This window comes from Corvus hawaiiensis, chromosome 3 (genome assembly GCF_020740725.1).
Source record: "Corvus hawaiiensis isolate bCorHaw1 chromosome 3, bCorHaw1.pri.cur, whole genome shotgun sequence".
In the NCBI taxonomy this organism is placed as follows: Eukaryota; Metazoa; Chordata; class Aves; order Passeriformes; family Corvidae; genus Corvus; species Corvus hawaiiensis.
Genome location: NC_063215.1, coordinates 64,900,008 through 64,916,474, shown reverse-complemented (window position 1 = coordinate 64,916,474; position 16,467 = coordinate 64,900,008). Strand labels below are relative to the sequence as shown.

At 35.4% G+C, this 16,467-nt stretch overlaps 1 long non-coding RNA gene across 1 annotated transcript; it reads left to right on the top strand.

Moving 5' to 3' along the window:
• Positions 1 to 5,638: 5,638 nt before the first annotated feature.
• LOC125324168 lies at positions 5,639 to 16,254 on the top strand. The gene is made up of 3 exons (XR_007202843.1): positions 5,639 to 5,827; positions 6,396 to 6,426; positions 9,381 to 16,254. It is a non-coding gene; the product is annotated as an uncharacterized LOC125324168 (long non-coding RNA).
• Positions 16,255 to 16,467: the final 213 nt, after the last annotated feature.

The window sequence follows — 16,467 nt, the reverse complement described above, 5'->3', positions numbered from 1 at the left end:
CAAAGTTTGGTATGTTAGGAATAGGATTTCAAGGGATATTTTAAATGTTACATGTTTTCTCTAAATACACATTCGTGTATACTATGTTGTCTATTTGGTTCAGATTTGTCATGCTTTGCTCTTTGCAGCTACCACAAACCACGACCATAGTTGATTCTAAGGCAGGGCCTCAGCTGTGCCTTGGTAAATCAAGTTTCTCAGGAAGGCCATGAAGCCATAGCTTTCTAAACCTGCTTGCTTATTCCTCACAATATATCAAGAGAGATAAGTCAGTAAACAGATTACAGAGAAAGTTGAAAAGGAAAAACTGATCTTTAACACACAAGAAGCTAGAGTCATTTAATGATTGCAACAGAAAACAAGAGAAATACTTTGAAATATGAGTCTGGTTCAACGAGTGTGACAGAGAGAAGTCATTTAACTTTCCATTGTATGTTACCTTTTTCCAGTACTGAACTTGGAAATAACACTTAAGTAACAGATTTTGGGCTGACATTTGTCTGAAATAACTTTCTTGGCAGGTGGTTGTAGCCAGAAAAAAAAAAAAAAAAAAATTGAAGAAAAATGTAGAGCTTAGCATCATCTTGAAAGCAACTGAGAGCAGGACAGAGACAGTTTGCCACACAAAATTTTGATGAGCTTCTGTCTTCAGCATGGTTGGCCAGTATTGTCTCTGCATCTCAAGAAGAACAAAGTGGCGAAGGCAAAGGATAATTAAAATTATGGAGGAGATGGAACAGTTGGCTTATGAGAAGAGAATAAAATATCAGCGATTATCAGTGATGCTCCTCTTAGGAGTGACATATGAACAAAGTTCACAAAAACATTAAGATGGCAGACTTACACCTTGGTACATGAGCCTGTAGTAACAAAACTAGATGGAGGTTGAAGAAAACGGTGAGTTTAATTTAAAACAGATAAAGGAGCATATTTCTTCTTGGTGGTAGAAAGCTTATGGAATCCTTTGCCATAAAAGATTGTGATTGCAGGTGATATAGACACTTACAAAAAGGAAGTATATAAATTTTTGGACAGCAGGTCCATGAAAATACACTTAAAATAAGATGCAAGGCTGTACCCTCTAGCATGCTTATTGCAAGAAGTATGGAGGATGCGGGAGTAGGTACGGAATATATGGCAGGGAGTGGCCAGGTTTATGTTCTTCCTTTAAACAGTTTCTCTTTTGGATTAAACAGTCTTTTTTTGGATTCAACCTAGACAACAGTCCAAAAAAATCTTCAAGCCCTTTCCAAGAAGACATGAGAAAAAGTTATGGAGAAATGAGCAGGGAGGAATCATGTGACTATATGTGCCAAGGAATGGAAAAAGGGAGGGAGTGTGAGATTCAAAGAATCAAAAAATGTAAAAACAGAGGGAAATGTGAGTGCAGGCACTGAACAAGCAATTTCACTGTTTCCCAATGGCATCCGAGGAGCCAGCAGATATTGCCTAACAGAGTAGAGTAGTGAGGCTGGATATGTGGAACACTGCCTCCTCCACCTCTTTTCAGGAAGCTGTTTTGTGAGAGGGCTGTACTGTATTCAGGGCAGTAGGATTCAGCTTTCCAGAGGAAAAGCTAATTACACCGTACCATAAAAAGCTACAGCCCCTTGGCACCAGCTGCATGAGTACAGTCTGGAATGCAGTAGTGGTGGTGTTCACAGCGTGGCAATGGTGCAGGGATGCTTTGCAGTGGGACGAGCAGGAATATACCCAGGCACCACAGATGAGTGTTGTCCATTGTGGCGATTACCACCATGGTTACCCCTCAAATGATGCTGACTGGGGTGTTCTGATGTAATATGTGCGTTATGCCTGTCTCTCTCAGCCTCACTTTAAAGCGATCTAGAATCTACAAACAAGCATTTTTGTTAGCTCAAAGGCTCTTTTGTGCAATAAAGGGAACAAGTCAAATCTTTTTAAAGACTTTCATTGATTTTTTTTTTTTTTTTTTAAGCAAGGAGTTGCAGGTGAGGACATAGCAATTATCATACTTTACAGAAATTCCAATCTGAACATGAGAGAAGGGTTTTCTTTTTACGATTCAGTACTAATTGAAGTTCTGAAGCGACTACACTGCACCCAGCCTAAGCAGAATACTCCCAAAGCAATCAGTATTTGCACTTTTTGAATAACATACCAGTTTCTTTAACATATATGTTTACAGATTTTGATGACACCTATCCAGTGTCACAGTTGATTCTTCACTCTTGTCTTAGATTTTTATGAGATCATGACAAAATTATGACAAAGGACCTTCTACTATAATTTCCTTTTTTGGACAGCAGTGAGGAGTTATTTGTGCAAGTCTTGGCTTCTCACCTTTCTTTTCCTCTTCATTCTCCAGAAACTGGAGTATTGGCTTTAGAAAAACAGCACATCCTATACAGATGTGAGGTAGGTTAGGCTTTGAGATACTTCTGGATGCAGAGAAAAATGAGGCTATTTTGTGAGGCTATTTTATATTTTAAGAAATGGTTTGTGGCATAAATATGTGGTTTAAAATTATACTATGTACATATAATATTGTCCCAGCTTGATATTATAACTTAAAAAAAAAAAATATGTATGCGTCTGAATTACAAAGATTTCCTGGTTTTGAGGGACTATTTTGACGACCTAGATAATTACATGGGAGCCTGAAATGAGTTCTGATTTCCATATAATTATCCATCTACTCCTTCAATGCTTTTCCTTCATACACAATAGCTATGGGCCTCAGCTGCTTCAGACTATCTGCCACTGAGTTTAATTAAAATCCTCACTAACACAATGTGCATAAAGAAATTCAAAACTGTGGATCATCCTGGCTTGTGCAAATTCCCCCAGGAACCTAAGCTTTCATCCCCAAAGCTCCTTTAAAATATGTGGATGTTCAAGGCAGAGGATAATAAAATTAGTGGTTGGGAAGTGAAGAATTCAATGGTTACAGATAGGGAAGAATCTGGTACGTTTTCACTGTATTGCATAACTGTTCCTCTCTTCACAATTTGTGTTGCCCTCTTTTAAGCTAGTAACTGTGTCAGTAACTTGACTAAAATCTGATGCTCTTGAGAGGTAATATCAAATCTTCCGTTTTCCCAAAACTTCTGAGAAAGCTGATGGATGAAATGATGGATATGATATATAGCAGTCCTTAGACTCCTTTCACTGTAGACTGTTTTAGATACAGAAGTTGGTGCAGTCTGGGTTTCACTTCATCAAGCCTTGTTGAAGGTAATACTTTCCTTGGTATAGTTAAGAGCCATTGACATGGGCGACTGCAGGCACAGGCAGCAATGTATTCCTCAATGTCTCCACTCTCTCATCAAGAAACCTCAAGTTATTGGAGGGGACAATTTCCTCCTGCTGGGCATTGCAAAATTCTGTATGTGTACAGCTGCCAATATTACGGACAGGGATGCTAGTGATAAAGACAGATGTGAATAGGGCCTACAATTTAGTCAGTGGCGAACCAACAAAAAACATCTGGATTTTCTGAGCAGAGAGAGAGAGAGCAAGCAAGAAAACACCTTTAGAAATCACTAAATGAATTAGATTTAAAGAGAAATCATTGAAATAAAATCACTTAGAGTAGTTGAACAGATTAATGGTAATGAATAGCATGGAACACAATTTCTTAAACTACCCTGTAGCTTACAAAACCTTTACTTAAAATGTAAGGTGATTTAACTTAATCTGACATTACACTTTCAGGGAGGAATAAATATAGAATTGGGTTAAAGTGTATGAGAACATAGCTAGTCTATGTAGTTTTACAACAATTTAATTAATTTAGAGCAAGATATATGAGCATACATGATGGGCAGTGGTCTAAATGCAGATGTGGTTCACAACACAACTCTACATGGTAAGGGAATAAACTTGCCTAATATCTATGGAAAACAGTTTCATTCAAGTCTCAGCAGCAGCAATAAATACAACAGAAGTTTGCTTTTCTTTATAAATGATTATAGGCAGAAAGAAAGATAGGTATGGTAATAAATGAATTGAAGCTGTAATGGATACTGACAGTTTGGAATAAAAGCTAGAGGTGGCTGTGTGCAGTAACTAAGCTATGATTTCACATTCTGCAGATTTTATGCCAGTGCTTGTGTGACTTCTGAGATCTGTAAAATTTATCCTTACCACACCATTTTTTTCCCCCTTCACTGAATTTAATCTTGCTATTCTCCTTATGCTGATTGACTGACATTAGCTATTCAGACAAAAATGAAGCTAATGGGTGAAAGAAGAGAGAACTAGAAATTCTTCAGGAAGGATTTGGAACAGTTTCCAGCACTGATTATTGTAGTTAGAGATGTACACATGCCCAGAGGCATTTGAGTGGAGACTGTCACACTGAGTATAATGTTGAGAGAAGAGAAGAGAAAAAACTCTGGTTCCTTTAATTTTTTCTACTCTTCTTAAAAAAAGCTGAAAACAAGCAGTGAAATATTTATGTTTTATCATTTATATGCATACATACACAAATGTATATATAAATTATCTGTAATACTATAGAATATATAATAATGTGGTACTTACTGATTAATAAACAGCAATGAAATTGAATTTTAGGTTGCATGAAAACTCCTTTGATACAAAACATAATTAAAATTTAAGTGACTTTCAAAATACCACTTAATAAAGTGTCTGACAAAAAAATTGTAAATGTTCAGTTATGTCGATTGTTCTTGAAGTGGTTTAATAAAGTTGACAATAATTCATTAACATTTTTGAAAACTTGTTCTTCTGAAGTTTGTTGGAGATTTGTTATGATTCTCTGTGGAGGACAGAATAGAGGAAGACTGGGAAGGAAGGAAGAGATTCCATATGAAAAATCTTCCTGATTTGTGGTATTGACTGCTAATTAGAATGTTCATTCATAAACATGGAAGAAAATAAAGTTGTATTTTGCTTTGTTCTGTGGTAGTGGTAAACATGCATTTTTTAATGTCTGTCAAATACATCCATTGATTTGTATGATTGTAAATTGCCCATCAAAAGTTCATTACTTCCTTAAGCACATCAGTAATTTCTAAACAGAGAATTTTTAAAGAGGAAACAAAAAATTTCATATCTTTGTTTTTGTTTTGGTTATTTGTGTGGCAGTTGAACTGTATTACTTAATTTTCATGCATTCCATAAGGTAAATTTATGTGATTTCTTTGCTATGATTTGATGGACCTTTCCAAATAGATTGCTGGAACTTAGAAAAACTATCTGAAAATTCAGTACTGGAATATTTCAAGTCATAAGGTGAAAATGTTTTTCTTGGTAAAACTGCTAATTAAATCCAAGAAACTGAGTAGTCACAAAAATTATGGCTGAAAATAATTCATCCCATAGTTTTGAGAACAACTTACAGGCAACATTTATACATTCATTATGTCTCTAGTTCAGAGTTAACATTTTATTTAATTAAAGTTCATTACAAGATAAATATTGTTTTCCGCACAGCTTTTACATAACACAAAATATTGTCTCCTACAAAGAAAAGTGGCTTTTTTTATGAATTATGTCTTTGGCTTTCTGTAGGCATCAAATAATTACCAACAAAATAGTCCTCTCCATTTGTACATGTCAGAAACCTGTGCATGCAAAATCAATCAAGATTCCTATCACACTGCCCTGAATCATGTTTTTATTCGATTACTTTGGAGCTGGATGAGTCACACTGCAAGACAATGACTGCAAGGTGGGAGAGCTGCATGCCATGACATTGGCTGGATGGCCTGTTCAGAGCTGCTCTCATTTCTCCTTTCTCCAGCAGTTGGTATTGGCTACTTCAGGTGTTGCTGTCTTCTAGACAGAGCAGCAAACATACTGAATGGATTTCAATACGGTAAAATGATCTCTTTTTCTTGTCTTTTCACATACTGTATGACCTCATAAAAAAATAAGTGCTCATGGGCGTAGGTTTCTTGATTTCTCTTTGGTGTGACTTATAAAAGCATCTTAGGGCTTTGTATTTCACAACTTGATAAGCTTAGATTTTAATACTTGAAAACTGTGAGCTGTACAAAAGGTTTTATAAAATCTAGTTGTGAGACAACTCATAAACTGAGCCAGACTACAAAAAAATACAAGGCTGCAAGGAATGGCAGCCATTGATTTAGGTGGAGAGCAAATTTCAACTACATTATATGAAATTAATGCAAATTTTTAGACATGCCAGAATAAGTGGAATTAATCCTTCCCCTAGAAAATATTTACCCTATTTGATATTTTTTATGTGGTACTTTTTAAGAAGAGAAAAAGGGCAAAACAAGGATATTCACAAGAACAGAAGTTAAATGTTCTGACTTTCTACCATCAGAGGGTTTACAATTGAAAAGTCCAATATTTAGAACATGCTATCCTTTTAAGTTATAAACTAACTAACTAATGTATTTTAATTGTGTTTTTTAAAGATTACTGGCTGTGTTCCCAGATTTCACTATGGTAAGTGAGCTATTGATCTTTCACAGTCATCAAATACATGTCATAAAATATTTCTGTCAGTGCTGTAGACTTTGCATGTTCTTATTGTATGAATATGAGGATGTCTGGTGTACTTAACTTAAAGCCTTGTTTGCATAACATGAATTTACATGCCTTCCATTTATGTCTATTTTGTCTCACTCTTCATAACTGCTTTATTTTGTAAGTTTTCTTCAGGAAGGCATTTTTAGGGCTTGAGATGCTCCCTTTAGTTAAACCAGAGCTTGCTTTAAATAAATAGGATTTACTTTTCCTTTCAAACTTAATTACTTTTCAGAATCATGATCAATTTCCCGCCTTGCTTGCTTGAGGGGAGTGACACTGTAGGAGACCCTTATGCATTTGCTTTGTAATAAGCCTTTATTCATACACTTCAGGCTATACAATCAGCTCCCCCGCTCCAGAGAGTTTGCCCGTGTGTGGCTGCAGCCGCAGGCCTGCAGATTGGAATGCTGATGATGGGCACCAAAAGTGCTGAGGAATGGATCTGTATGGAGGAAAGCAATAATCTGGCTGTGACTGTCCATGGGTCTTATTATATAAAATGAAACTACCTTTGATGGGCCTCTATTTTGCTTTTTTTTTAGTAGAGATTTCCTACATAATACCCTACCTAAAAAATTTCATTTTAAGGTTCTCTTTTTTATTTGTTATAAAAATATTGTGTAACAGGAGTAATTTTTTTCTCTAGTAAAAAAGACATACTAATTCGAGATCCTGATAGTTCAAATAGGGTGTTTTCTTGTTGAAACAAGCAGTTTTATGTTTCAACTTCTCATTTATCATTTTTGTCTGTTTTAAAATAACATCAATTTTAAAGCATTAATTTGGTTCCTAGGGAATAAAAGTTTATGGAAAACTACAAATATTATCTATAGTTTCGCTATGACAGTAATATTTCACAAGAGTAAAAATCCAGTAATAATAACATTAATGGAAATCCCCTTGTTTTCCCCGGACCTGTGTGAAGACTTATTTGGGGCAGGGTGAGGGAGCACTAAAAATGCTGCAATCCTACTGGAAAACAATTTAGTTTGCGTGCTACTGCTTCTTAAAAGTCAGCTTCTTGCCAATTTTACTGGGTATCTAGAGTGATTTTCATGGTTGGACTTCTTTAAATGGACCATAACACAACCATTTAGCAGAAGGAATAGTCTTTGCCTTTTCACCCAAATGTCATTTAATAGAAATGGATAAAACAAGGAGGCCCATGTTCAAAGGTCTCTCCTTGAACATAGAAATACTTCTGGTCCTTAATAAAACGATATGTTGTAGGCTTCTTCATTTAAATGTTAGAATCATGTAATGGTTTGGATTGAAAGGAACTTTAAATATCATCTATTTCCAACCTCTCCTACCATGGGCAGGGACACCTCCCCTAGACCAGGTTGCTGAGAGCCCAATCCAGCCTGACCTTGAACATTTCAGGGATATGGCATTTACAGCTTCTTTGGGCAACCTGTTCCAGTGCTTCACTACCCTCACAGAGAAAAAGTCAAAGCAAAAGGAAAAATTTGTAAGAAGATAGAGTAAATGATCCTTCAGTGTTTCTTTCCACCCTGTGTGAAAACTCTCTGCTGTAATTTTGGCTGCTTGTCCTTGCAGTGGGAGAGTAGGATAGTAATTTGTCTTTGCTTTATTACAATCTCAAAAAAAGAAAAGTAATTTTGACTAAATTCTAGTATTGTGCAAACCAAATACTTAAAACACAAACATTGGGTTAAATTAAATTTCCATTGAGATTTCCATCTCAAGGACTGTAGTGTCTTAATTACAGATTGCCAAAAGGCCTGTTTTTGAACATTTCCTGTTATCTGTCTTGAATGTATGCTTGAATAAAAGTCTTCAGTAAAGGTCTTCAGACAATATAGAGATGGAAAGAGAGTATTTATTAGCTACAAGCTGTTTTGTTTCCCATTGAGCCATTTACACTTACCAAAAGTTTTAAAGCTGAATTTTTTACCTAACAATGGGTTTTCTATCACTTTCCTTCAACTAAGTGCACTGTGATAGGAAGCTTTCCCTGTGGACTTGATCTAAATTTAAATTAATGTGTGCCTCAAACCACGAGGTGTTCTGTCTCTAAAGATCTGACAGTTCAGTCCAGGAATAGGGTGGCACATCTGTGAAACTGGATGAGCTCATTTGTTCTCCAGAGAGGGTGAGGGCTTCATAACAACTTTACTGATTGTCCCTTGAAAATCATGCCAACTTCAAAAGAGTAAGCATTTCTCCAGGAGGATTATACAGAAACAGAAATTAATGATAAAATTGACTGGGTGGCACAACTTGTCCATTTCCAGTGCCTGCTCATCGTTGCATAAAGATTAGAGAGGTCCATTAAGAGTATCTTTTAGTTAGTCAAATACAGTAACTCCTCCATATTTTCCAGGTTTACTAAAATTTAGGATGGGCCTTACAGTTTTTAACCTATTAGTCTCTATTTTCATCATGGTTATGTATGCGAAATCTGGTCTCTACTGAGAAGACTCTTGTTCTACAGCAAAGGATCCTGGTCCTTGCGTACAAAACAGGTGGATTTTAGTCCAACAGACACATATAAACAATTACTCATTTATAAATTATGGGGCTTTTTTCACTCACATATAATGCATAGTAAAGATACTCTTGTTTTGGTTAAATGTAGTTCTTTTTTACTTTAGTACAAACTTAAGTATTTTACTTAAAACTAATTAGTATACAACAGACCGAGGGATTTTTTCATGGAAGTCCTTAAAATATGTTTCCTGAGTATAGCTACATTAATGTTTATATTTGATAAATTTATGCAACTTCACAGGGACAATTATTCCTTTCTTTAGCATGGTTCAAAAAGGTTTTCATGAAAATAATAGTTACAGAGAGTGGTTTTAAAATATGATAATGAAATAATGGTGCAGATGTCATCTTCACAGTGACAACAGGAGAATGAACCAAAGCCTGCAAGACAAAATGGGATACACACAAATTCTTGTGATATGAACAGAAAACAGAAAGCTGTCTGTGACTGGGGCTTCTTTTCCTTTTTAATGCAGCTTTTTAAAATTTCTATTAAGGTAAGTCAGGTAGACTATAAAATAATACTGAAAATCAGTTCCAAGAAGAATTAGCTCCCATTGTTACTGGGAAACCACCAATGGCATTTAATTCCAATTCCCATCCAGAGACAAAAAAAAAAAAAAAAAAAAAAAGAAGAGAAGGAAAAATGTATTTCCAGCATTTCCAAGAGAAAAAGCTCTTAGTGCTCTTGCTTTCCACTTTCAGTCATTTAAACTACTGTCTTGGAACAATGGATCTTGCTATATTTTGAAAAGAAGTTAATTGAACTTGTATAAATGAAATTCCCCTACTGCAGTAGTGCCTCAAGCTAGCTATGACAGGAAGACTTAGAACATGAAAATTGCAATCAAATTTCTAAATCAGTATTTCTAAATTTGATACCTTCTATTATTGCAAATATTTGGAGATATTAAAAAAAAACCTCTAAAGCAAACTGAACTCCTTAGTATTTCCATGAAGCAATAATTTTTTCTTTATTTTTGTTTGCAGAGCAGTCATTTTTATTTGCCACTAGTGATTTCATTTTCCTTCTGTGAATTAATGGGTAAAATATAAAGACATGAGAAAATAGATAACTTTATTGCTTCAACCCCATTACTGCAGCGTGGGAATTCATCAAAGTCCCATTTCCTCATGTATAGATATTGCATGTTTAACCTTATTGCTCACATTACAATTACATGAAGATCTTTTATAATTTTTTCTTAAGTAGGGTATCACCTTTTCCTGTGGTGTATAAGAGGAGGCTAAAGTGAGATCCTGGAGAGCTTTTTCTTTGGGATCTGTCAATCAGTCCAGAATTCTGTCTAAAAAATTTGTATAGTGAGGAGGGCAGGAAAAAATATGAAGGTCATTATTTTTGCAAAAATGTTGAAAGGGTTGGCAAACTGAACAATTATGCATTAGGATGCTCCATGTATATTTGCATTTGAGTTTTGATAATTTTGGAATTTGTGATTTTATTAAATGCTATAATATAATGGAAGAAATTTCTTGATGAGTGTTTCCAATGCATTGGCTTTTACGATATAGCAGTAATGTAAACAACTAATTTTTCTTCTGCGCTTATCTAAATTCTCGTGCTACCAAAGTCCATAGATTTCCTCTTGTCAGCATTTCTGTCACTAAGCATATTTGACAAATGATCTTCTCCATTTTCAACTTTTTCAGTTGTGAGACAAATCATACAATATTTTGTACAAATGCAATCGTAGTTAATCTATACGTCTAATGTGGTTTTTTTAGTAAGACCTGAACTTTTGCTTATGAATAATGAAGAAGACAAAAATGCACCTTTGCAGATTATCTAGAGGCAGGTGTTTATGTGAAAAATAGGACAAACCTGCACCTCTTTTTAACAGTAAAGAAGAAAATACTTTTGAAGTTCCAATTCACAAGTCTCTATTGACAACTTTCAGTGTTCGCATTTTTTTCTGTGAAATCACACATGACACGCCTTATTTTTCAGTATTTCTATTTCTCAGTATTCAAAGTGATATATCTAAATTCTGATGTATTTTCTCATGCTGAAAACCTCATGCTTATGTTTCAGGATTAAAAATAACAAAACACAATGAACACCATAGCTGGAATTTCTCCAGGTGAACTCAAATGTTCAAAAGTTCTTAAATGTTTGAATCTCAGCTAATCATTAAAGGAAAGGAACAGGAACCTTTTCAACTGAATAATATCTTCAATTTTTTGTACCTATTTTAGGATGAGATTAATCATTCTCCTGAAATTCACACATTTCTGCACACAGCATATAAAGGCTGTGTCAGATGGCTAATACTAAGATATCTAACATTTGGACAACTGAAAATAAGGCATGATGAACTGCATCTATAATTGGTTAGAGCGGGAATTGTTTGGAACTTAGGAGCCAAAATGTATTAAATTTTCAGTCTCCCTCTGGGCCACTGTGGGAGAGAATGGCAAAATCCCTTCTTCCAGTAAATTTATCAGATCACTAAAGAATGTTAAATTTAGTCCTTACAGAAATAAAAAAAAGGAAATATGAAGGATTGAGCCATTGACTTCTCTGAACTGTTAAAAAGGATTTGAATTGAGTGTATCTTGCAGTTACTGCAGTTTTCAGCAACAGAAATCTGCATGAGGGAAATTGTCCATCCTCAGTCATACGCTAAACAAACCAGAAAATTATATCTGATGGTGTTCCAGAGAAGTATCATCTCCAACACAGTAGAGGCATGTTGTACTTTTCTACTCAGATCTTAACCCAATGATTGGTCAGATTTTGTGTTGTATCCAATGATTTGTCAGATTATATATACATATAAAAAATCTACATGTATATGTATAAACTGTATTGTCCCTGAATTTTGGACAATATTCCAAGATTAATGTGCTACTTTACACTGGGTTAAATTGCTGATGGCATAAATTGGCCACTATACTGGAGATAAAATTCTCTAAGTGCAGAGTGTTAGTATTTCTGAAAGGATATCACACCATTAAAAAGAAGCACATGTTATCTGTATGATGCGCAGAAGCCAAGTTAGGAATTTCACATGATACTGCAGACTCTTGTTCCATGTGGAGAAGCAGACCAGTACCCACAGGTATCTCTTACAGTGTTAAGTGGGCTTTCACATACTCTGTAGTAAGGATGTTTGAAAAGAAAAGTTTTCATCAACTTGTTGAATGTCATTTCCTCTAAGTCCAAATCAAAATTGTGAGTGTGTCTGTTATGGCAAATTAAAAGTTGCATTTATTTCTTGCCCTTTTGTATCATTTGAATAATTTCTATAGCCAGTCTTCTGTTTGAAAAAATCTGTGCTTTTCATTTTCATGAGAAATTCTGAGATTTGCACATACTCCGGCAGCCAAAAGAGAACAGCCTTAATTGACCTTTGGAAAAAGCAATATGAAATCAGTTGCAAATTTAAACTCTTGAGTGTGAGAAAGCAGTGGCTTGTGGAAAATACCTAAGAAGAGAGGAAAACCCTGGTCTGTGACAATGGACAGGAAGGAAAAGGCAGTCTCTTCTGGAGGTCCAAGCTGCAGTTTGGGGAGGCCACAAGCATACATTTTATGGAAAATGCCCTGTCTTACAAAGTTAAGTGGTATCTGTCTTCTGTTTCTGTGTCTGTCTGTGTAAACAATTAGTTATGGTACAGGGTGAAACAACAACAACATAATCTACACCAGTCTTGACAGAGAGGTTTTCCTCCTTTTTTTTTTTTTGGTCTGTATTATATGCCCCAATTCTCTGCATGCTGTGTGGCACGCAGTTGTCTTTTTAAGGACAGGCAATAGACATATGGCTTGTCAGTAATAAAATATTTTGTGGAGAGGATACAGCTGTTTCTAGTTTAATATCTGCCATCTGAAAGCGTCTGTATCACACAGAAAAGGCAAAAGAGAAACATTATCTCTGGGAAGCATACCAACACTGTTTCTAGCAAATCATTTCTAAATCTAGACATGTGGTATAAACTGATAAACATCCTTTACTTATTGTCCTGAACATACTTATTTTATTTCAATCTTTTCCAGCAGTCTGACTGCTTGGTTTCATCCTTTATAACTAAACTTAGCACTGATTGACCCAAGAAATCAAAGAGATGCCTAAGGTACTCATGTGAAATATATATTTTGTATAATCTAATTCTACCTCTGTGATATTTTCCAACTTTATGTCCTTCCCTTGAAGGGACTTATGGTGCTTCAGATCTGGGATCTTCCCATCAGTAACTGATATATTATAAAGGACATCTGTCGTTCTCTTGATCCTAACCACTGCTAGTGGCTGCTAGCCAAACAGACATCAAAACCAGCAATTTTTCATTACCTCGTTATTATCTCAGAATGCTGGAAGTCCTGCTCAAAGGCATGAATTTAAAAGATGTGAACAAAATCATAAATGGAGCATTTCTCATTGCAGAATATTTAATGGCTGCCATATCTTCTGTTGTCTAGAATTAGGTAGGGCTGGGTCAGTTAAGGTCTTATACTCCTAAAATCTTCAGAGACCTGCCCTCAGCTGAGGACTGCGGAACAGTCTGTAAGATTTTTCAGCTCTATAGGAAGAGTCAGGTGCCTCAGGGTGAAATGGAAGGAGGTGCAATTCTGATTTCAGACCTAGCCTAGAAATCAACAGGACAGACACTGGTTGAAAATCTACCCAGAGCAGCACCCTTGGCACTTCCTTTAGGGATTAGGGATAATGTTGCTATGGGGTAATTGTTCAGACATTACAGCAATCTCCCATGATGCAGAAGACCTATTCTATAAGGCTTGCCCAGCCATGGAGAGCACTAACCAATTTCCCCCATGTTACAGGAATGGACTACATTTTTGAGGTGAAGGTACAATTTGAACCAGGAAAGAAAGTGTTCTCCCTGCGAAAATTGGATGGCTCTCCCCCTGAATGAACAATACCATATTATTATTATTATTTTTATTTTTTTCTTTCCATCTTTGAATAGTTTCCATAACAGAATTTGGATTTTATGGCACAAGGTATCAGCAGTTTGTTGCATTCTAATCAAACTTATTGTGCTGTCTTTACAGTTGGCTGGTAAAATTAAAACACCCCCTGCCTTCCCTGACGTAATCCCAGAGGTATTGCTAAAAATGCTTACACTGATACAGCTGATTTAAGTACATTGGAATTACATCAGCTATACTGGTGTCAAACTGCACCTACACAGATGCGTAACTCTTCTATCACAGGAGATACTGATTCAGTATGTGCTGGATGTTATAAATAGATAACATCCAGTTTGTATACAGCCCTCAGTGAATAGAGAAGGGCCTTCATAGTACTTGAAAGCAGTAAGATTCAGTATCTTTGTGTTTATTTGAATTTACCTCCCTTGGGCAATGGCCAGTTTTGAAAATTAACCAAGAAAATGCTTTGGTTTCACATGTTTAACTCTGAAAGCCTGTATATTTCATATCTTCTGGGGGAGTATAATATTCATGAGAAAAGGAACTCAGATTTCTCTTTTGAGGCTAAATGATACTGGTGATGGATATTTTACTGGAAAGAGACATATATAACACCAGTGACCTGAATATTCAGTATAGGGTCAATAAATTTTCTTTGTCAAAGATAAAATATTAGTTTTAATTCTAATGGGACATACTGAAATGCAGCTAATAATATTTAATTATTTGAGATTTACCAAGTGGGTGACAAAATCCTCTCCTTGCACTGCCAGTCAAATTTTCTGTTCCCATAGGCTCTCATGGATTGATAGGCTTTAAAAACTGTGTACTACATCTTTTGTTCTCAGCTCACAGCTGATGCAGTTGCCAATAACTTGTGTTTGTCTCTAGTATACATGTTGAGAAAAGGTAGACTCCCAGTAGGCAGTTCTCATTGACCTTGACCAATCTCTCCTGTTCTCATGCTGGAGATCATTTCTCCCTCTGTAGGGCCCACACAACTGCTGGCAGGGACCAGGCACGAAATATGGACACTGGAATATGGCATGAAATTTGTCCTCCTTTTTCTAAACTGCTTAATTTTACTGATTCTTTATTGAAGAATGTGATCCAGCAGCTATTTATATAGGAGGTGGAAGAAAACAGCACCACAGGAATGGTGAAAAGCTGTTCACAAATGAAAGATAGGAGTAATACTGGAAGCAAGAAGGAGAAAGGTTATTTCTCTGGAAAATACAGCATAGAAGGACACCTTTGCATATCCAGGTCTTTTTCTGAGGATGAAAATGGGAAAACTGAGCTTTTCTCTTCCCTGACTGCTCTTCAGGTTAATTACTGCCACTGTTAAAGGACTGTGCATTCAACACAGGGTAGCACTTCTGTTGTATTTAGAGTACAGGCATACTATAGGCTAGCAGAAATTAATAATTTTTGAATATTCTTTGATTGCCTCAGACCTAGTGGGAGGATGTACCATATGAAAATTTAGACAGGGAGGCAAAGTTATTGGTTTTTTTCTAATCTCATCTATTCTAGGTTGTGTCTCCAAGTTTTATTCCATTTTCAAACACTTTCTAGCTGTCATGCCAGAAACAGTGACCTATATTTTTATTTTATCCTAGATTTTATTCTTTCCTTTTTATTATTTTTCAACCAATGTGTATAGTGTGCATTTTATTGATAAAAGTTTAATAGTCATGTTTTAAAAGCCTTCAGCTTTATATAACCGATTACTATGTTGTAATAAAAGTAAAATACAAACCACAAGAGACACAGTGGAAGATATTGCCATACTTTTAATGTGCCCCAAGTAATGAATAGGCACTGAAATAACTGAAATAACTGAAAACAAAAAGTACACAGATAAGCATAAGCATGCTATGGTAATTCATTTTGAGATACCAGTGAAAAGTCATTGAGAAAGTGAATAATTATGGATTTGATGGATATTTGAATGGAGGCCACAGAAGCAGTAAAGGTATTGGAGAGGGGGTTTATTTCCTACTAAACAGGTGCCTATATGGACTCCTTTGCTTGTGTTCCTGGTTTCAATCCTATTGAAACATTTCATTTTGACTTTGATTTTTCTTCAAATTATATTGATTTTGCTTAGTCTATTATAAATCATGATTTGTGTTCATTATTGAGTACAGACTTATCTGTATTGATGTGTGCTAGACTGACCACTATTAAATAAATTCTGCAGATACACAGATAATTGCTTTTGTTTAAGAATGCTAACTCTTCCTTTTATTCCATTGTTAAATCTTTGGATGTAATTGTAGTTCAAAATAAATAGACACTTTAAAATGTCCTAATTTTCATTTGGAAGAAGACTTTTGTTTTTCTATTCAGCATTAAATAAATTATCAAATGAAAAGGATGGGAAAATAACAACACTTTTCATATAGCTTTGAGATTTCACTGTGTTGCAAGTCTTTCACAGGAACAAATTAACACATTGTCATACTATTAAAAATAATTTTGTAATTTAAATACACCCAGTTAAATTTATGGAGGTCAGTA